Source organism: Lynx rufus, unplaced genomic scaffold (assembly GCF_022079265.1).
Source record: "Lynx rufus isolate CCGP_SWC_20201006 ecotype Redwood Valley unplaced genomic scaffold, mLynRuf1.p SCAF_22, whole genome shotgun sequence".
Lineage (NCBI taxonomy): Eukaryota > Metazoa > Chordata > Mammalia > Carnivora > Felidae > Lynx > Lynx rufus.
This window is the reverse complement of record NW_025814837.1, coordinates 18686353-18693317: the sequence shown is the minus strand read 5'-3', so window position 1 is coordinate 18693317 and position 6965 is coordinate 18686353.

The following is a 6965-nucleotide window of genomic DNA, read 5'->3' as shown; positions in this document are numbered from 1 at the left end:
GTACGGCGCTAGTGTGGCCTGGAGCTCAGCCCAGTCTTTCTGATGTGCCTGGCACCAGTGCACAGTGCGGTAGGACTATCACTCGTGGTCCGACTCTGCACTTTCCATCCACATTGTTGGCTTTTGTGGCAGTCATTTCGTGGGCTGGCTCTTACAGTTTGCTGTCAATTCTTCAGTTTCATAGGAACTGCCAGCAAGTCAGATCATATCCAGTATCCGTGTAATTGATTAAAAAAAATACCTAAATGAGGCATACAAAGTGCTGATTTGGGGAACCAATGTATTAAAATACAGCAAGGATTTATTTTGGTTAACCTTAAACAGCTGTTCACTAATAAAATATGTTCAGAAGACTAAGACATGAATTTTATAGAGCTTTTTAAAATTTTCTAAAAAATCCATAGGTAGCATTGATATATTTATTACTGCATATGGATTTAAAAGAAAAGCTGTCACCTCTTTAGGTTTCTTTTTGCTTTTCCTAAAACACTTTCTTCTGGGACATTATTGTGTGCAACGACCAGGCCACACCAAATCAATTTGATTTATGCTGTAACAGACTGGAAAATAGAAAGTAAGGCACAATGACTTTAGTATGTTCAATAATAAGTATGTAATAGAGAACTAATACTTTTGGAAATATTTTATTTCATGAAATTTTAGGAAATATGGAATTGTCATTCTAGGTGCTTTTTGGTCTAAAGCATTTTTATCCAATGTAGGATTAGTATGTCTTGAAAAGCAGGAGTGTTAACAGTTATACTGTAACCATCACATTTGGTTTTGTGATACTCAGCATGTATCCAGCCATCTCTAGGTTTGTCATAAAATAGTGATTATCAATGTCAATGATTTCAATTCACTTTAATTATATATAGATGAATAGATATAGATAAATCTACTAAATAGATGACATGTAGAATTTGTGTGTAGATTGGGGATGTTATGAAAGTCTTTATCCAGAATAGAGTACCAAACATCCAAACCATTATAAATCACAGTTACATATTGTAATGTGGCTTTATAACTATTGCAATTACTCACTACCATAATAAGTGTGGGTCTTAAGGCCTGTCAAGAATCTGTTCTGAACACTAGAATTTCATCACAATCTGTAAGAGATTATTCTTACTGAATCTATAAGAGGCCACAGAGACAGTGACAAGAATATTTATTTCACAAAGCTTATGCAAGCTTTCTAAGCAACCTGGAAAGAACAAAGTTGGCTTCCAAACCCACATACAAAATTGAAAGAATCATGTGTTTGCAGACTTTTAAAAGTACACTGTTGTTGGAGTAATATGAACATGATGGTATTCTGTGAGTTATGCCAATGTGTTGAAATGAATATATAAAATAACATGCTAAAAAATGCAGAATTCAACACAATGTGTAAATACTACTTACAATCGTGTAAAATAGATGTATAACCTTAAAAAAGTTAAGGAACGTATAGAGATATAATTAACAGCTTAATGTTTAATAGGTTCTTTCTATATTTTTCAAAACTAAGTTACTCGCTCACTCTGGCTATGGCTGAGTGAGGAGAGTGGCAAATTTTGTCCCTGAAAAACAATTATGAACATGGGCAAAGTGAGAAAACAAACAAACAAGAACCTATTCGGCACTCTAGAAACCAATTACTGGTTATAATAATCTGAGAAGCATTTATTCTTGAAACACTGCTACACGTTGGTTAAAGAATGTGGTAATCTGTGGCTGTCTGGCCTACAGAGGCTCCCGTTTCTCTCTCACTGCAGTGCCCACAAATCCAGTCCACACAGGGGTTCTGCCAAGGCCAGGTTTTGCCAGGTGAGTACTGGCAGCTTCTCTACCACAGTCAAAAGGGGCTCACTTGATTTGGTGGTGTCGATCTAGAGATTTGGTGGTGTTAGATCTGAGATCTAACGACCTCAGAGGCAGGTGAATGATCCTGCCAATGGCTTCAGTCTGAGCTAGCAGTAGTGGCTGGGACAAACATATTCCTGCCCTAGGCTGCCTAAATATGTGGCAAGACAGGAAAGAGCTCAAGTCAGCCAGAGTCCTGACCAACCCTGAGCCAATGCACATACACAGAGGAGACGCAAAAAGGCACAGTGGAAAGTAATAACTGACGAGACTCAAAAATGACTTGATCTTTGAATTTTCTGCTCTACCCACATTCAGATCCATTGATGTAGGACAGAAGTCTTACTGGCTTGAGGTGGTTGAGTACGATCTCTCTGTGGTCATTGGATGACCATTATGCTGTGCAAACATAGGAAGTCAGGCTTAAAAATAATAAAGAAAATCAATGATTTTCTAAGAAAATCTCTTTTCTTTGAAAAGAGAAAAATAAAAAAAGACAAAGACAAACTTTTAGTTAGACTGACCAGAAAAACAGAAAGAAGACACAAATTTCCAAAATCACGAATGAAAGAGGGGACATCGCTACTAACCCTATAGAAATTTTAAAAATTATAAGAAAATATTATGAACAAGTTTATGGCAACAAATTAAAAATCTTAGATGAGTGAGCTTTGGAAGTTTGTGTCTTTCAAGGAATTGGTTCCCTTAACCAAACATTTAAGGAAGAAACAATACCATTTATATGCACTGTCTTCCAGAAAACACAAGAGAAGGATCATGTTATAAGACCAGCATTACCCTGATATCAAAACTAGACAAAATAAAGAAGCAACTCACACAAAATTTTTGTGTATCTGGTAGGCTCTACTAAAGATTTTCAGCATATGGGGAGGGGGGAAGAGTTTACATCGTAGCAACACAAATAAAACAGAATATTAGATAGTCCTCTAATACACTGGTTCTCAATTAAAAAATGAATTTTCCCCCTAGGGAATATTTGACAATGAGTGAGATCTTTTTGGTTGTCCCCACATTTTTGGTTGTCACAAGCACTTCTAACAACTAAGTGAGTAAAGACCAGGGATGTTGATACACATAATGTTCAGGATGGCCCTCCCCCTCAGAGTGAAATATCCAGCCCCAGATTTCAATAGTGTCTTTGTTGAGAAATACTGCTTTAAGATATCTGAGAGTACTTGGACCATATTCAATGGTGCTTGACAATTTCCTTTGATTCCTTTTTACTGTTCCGTCTTCCTTGTTCTCTATTATCCCAAATTCATATTTATTTCTAATGTATAACCCTTCAGCTATTCCCTTTTTTTCTCTTCCACAGTGGATTATGTTTTCAGGCTCATACCTCCATCTCAAGAGATTTAATAAGGTATCTTTCTAAGCAAATACAATATATTCTCTTAGAAGAATTCTATTGCCGTTGTTAAGATAACAATCATTTTCAACTTGTTGTACACCCACACCCACAGAGTTTTATACTTGGGATACTACAGTGGATGTGTTTTTGTCATACACTTTTTTCACTTAATAGAGTATCATGAATATTTTCCCATTGCTTACCTAAAAGGATGCTGTTTGCCAAATGTTCCTGGTTCTCCCTTCTTTAAGGATATAATAGGATCCCACCTCCTGGCACTTTGCAGTGGATGGGGCGATGTGCCTAGCTTTGTTAAATGAGTTGAGAATGGAATTGACACAATTTCCAGGCCAGAGCATTAAATTCGCTTATTTGATAATTTTCAGAGATCTTTATTTCCTTATGGTAAGTTGACTAGCAATGTTTGAGGTCACAGTTTTTCCATCAGCCTGGGTATCTGAGGGATGATGATGAAAAGAGTCCTTCACTGATGTGAAGTACACGTGGCATGAGAAAGAAATAGACTTCTGTTATGCAAATTTTTTAATGTTTATTTATTTTTGAGACAGAGAGATAAAGCATGAGTAGGGGAGGGACAGAGAGAGAGGTAACACAGAATCCAAAGCAAGCTCTAGGCTCTGAGCTGTCAGCACAGAGCCCAACTCAGGGCTTGAATCCATGGACTGTGAGATCATGACCTGAGCCAAAGTTGGACACTTAACCGACTGAGCCACCCAGATGCCCGGACTTCTGTTATTTTAAATCATTGGGACTTTTGTGATGTTTATTTCTATAGTATGACCTAGCCTATCCTGACTGATACATCTGATACCCATTCATCATTCTGGTTAGAGGCTTACTTCTCACCATCAGATCTGTATCCAAGACCAAGAGGGTTCGTCTTCTTTGGTCTACCCGAATAATTGCCATCCTATTCTTCTTTCCAGTGGTTAGTTTAGGGGTAGGCTTATGACTTTCCAGTGGTTAGTTTAGGGGTATGCATAATGGGAGGTCTGCTGGGGATTCCTAAGAGAAGTTTCCCTGATTCTAGATATGGGACTATGAAGAGATAGTCCTTTGGGTTTCTGGACATTGCTGTATTTGGATGTGGTGTCTGGGACCTTGTAGCCATCTTTAAATAGTGAAGGAGAATCCCCTAAAGCAAATCTGACCCACTAAGGATGGCAGAGCAGAGTGATGGAAAGAACGTGGTTCTTGATAACATTATTGAGGTCAGGGATCAACCAACCTGAAACTTGTCCTACCTCTGGGCTTCCTGATAGGTGCCATAATAAAAGTACTTATTTTAAAGTCAGTTTCATCCAGTTTTATGTTACTTGAAGCTGAAAACATCGTAAGTGATATATCATGGAGTTGACTTCTGTAATGTTAATTTAATTGTCTGTAAAGCATGTCTAGACTGTAGTATATTTAATTAACTTCCTGTGACTTAACATTTAGGTAGTTTTACATTTTTAGCCACTATAATAAAAAGAGGGTCCCTTTCTGCAAATAGTGCCAAATAAAAGTTACCAGCATTTTTCTGCTTCTTAGGAGTGGGAGGCTTGCCTCCCTTTGAACCAGACCTTCATTCATTTACTCACTCACTTATATTTATATTTATATTTACATTTACCACTGCTGGAGTCTTGAGATAGAACAGTAATTTAGAACTAACAAGATCCAGGTCCTCTTTGCAGTTCATAAGAGCTTGTGTTCTTTTGATTTGGTAAAACCAACCCATGGTGCTTTAGTGATGTCAATGTGAAACTAATTCCCACCCTTTGATTCTTGGAGAAAAGATGGCAGCCTAGACTGAGAGATGAAGTATTTTGACTAGAGATATAAAGTAAACATATATTTTAGCGTAAAAAGTTTTGGCTCCAGACCTTGTAACTTCTTAAGGAAATCCACAGTTGCCCATGTAGGAATTTAAATTACCTATTCCTTCAAATTATTCCTTTGTTTTTAAAACCACTTAACTGAAGCACAATTGACTTACAGACACACAACTTGATGTGTTTGGAGATAAGTATACATCTATGAAACCATCATTACAATCAGTGCCATAAACTAATGCACGACCTCTAAAAGTTTCTTCCCACCCCTAGAAAACAAAACACAATGAATTATCACCATACACCTGTTAGGATGGATTATGCATATATACGTATATATAAAAGGGTTTCCTCATACACGTAACAAGTATTGGCAAGGATATAGAGGAAAGGGAATCCTTTTACCCTGTTGGTGGGAATACAAAAGGGTGCAGCCACTATGGAAAACAATATGGAGGTTCTTCAAAAATTAAAAACAAAATTACTATTTGATCAAGCAATCCCACTTCTGGGTATATTTCCAGAGGAATTGAAATCTGGATCTTGAAGAGATATCTGCACTCTCATGCTCATTGCAACATTATTTGTAATAGCCAAGACATGGAAACAACCTAAATGCCCATCAACAGATGAATGGATAAAGAAAATATGAGACCAATATATATAATAGAAAATTATTCGGCCTTGCAGAAGAAGGAAATCCTGCCATTTGCAAGACACGGATGGACCTGGAGGACCTTATGTTAAATGAAAAATGTCAGAGGGAAAAAAACCAAATATTGTGTACTCTCATTTATCTGTGGAATATACAATAGTCAAACTTGTGGAAGCAGAAACTAAAATGATGGCAGGGGGAAGGGGAAAACAGGGACATACTGGTCAAAGGGTACAAAGTTTTGGTCATGCAGGATGAATAAGTTCTTTTTTATTTTTATTATTTTATTTTTTTATTCTCACGTCAGACAACATACAATGTAGTCTTAGAGTAGAATCCAGTGATTCACACTTACGTACAATACCCAGTGCTCATCCCAACAACTGCCCTCCTTGATGCCCATCACCCACTTTCCCCACCCCCATCAACCCTCAGTTTGTTCTCTGTATTTAAGAGTCTCTTATGGTTTGCCTCCCTTTCTATTTGTATCTTATTTTTCCTTCCCCTCCCCTGTGATCATCTGTTACGTTTCTCAAATTCCACATGTGAGTGAAATCATATGATACCTGTCTTTCTCTGACTGACTTATTTCACTTAGCATGGTACGCTCCAGTTTCATCCACATTGCTCCAAATGGCAAGATTTCATTCTTTTTTTTTTTTTTTTTTTTAATCACAGAGTAGTATTCCTTGTATATATGGACCACATCTTCTTAATCCATAGGATGAATAAGTTCTGGAGAACTACGACCGTTTGATGTAAGGCCTGTGATTAATAGTGCTGTATTGTACACCTAAAAATTTGATAACGGAGTAGATTTTATGTTAAGTACTCTTGCCACAGAAGGAAAAAAACAAAATAAAGCATAACAAAAAAAAGATAGGTTGTCCTTTTTTTAAATGTTGTATGTTCTTAATGCATATCATCTAGGAAAAGTTGAGGGCTAGACCAGTAGGCACAGTACATGTGGCCTGAGTATAGAGGTATAGAGGGAGAATACTATGAACATAAGAATTGATTCCTCAAGAGATTGAGATTTAAAAAAAAAAAAAAGCTGTCTCCACAAACTTTTCCCCCCTCATTCTATAAAGATTTCTCATTTCCAAATACAGTGAAAGGAACTTGAGTAATTTACCCATTTTGTTTTCTATTATGTGCCTTAGAGATGCCTCACTAAAAACTGGGATCTGACACAACGGAATAGCATTCGCAGCACTGAGGTTGATTGTTACAGACATATTAAACTCTTCGA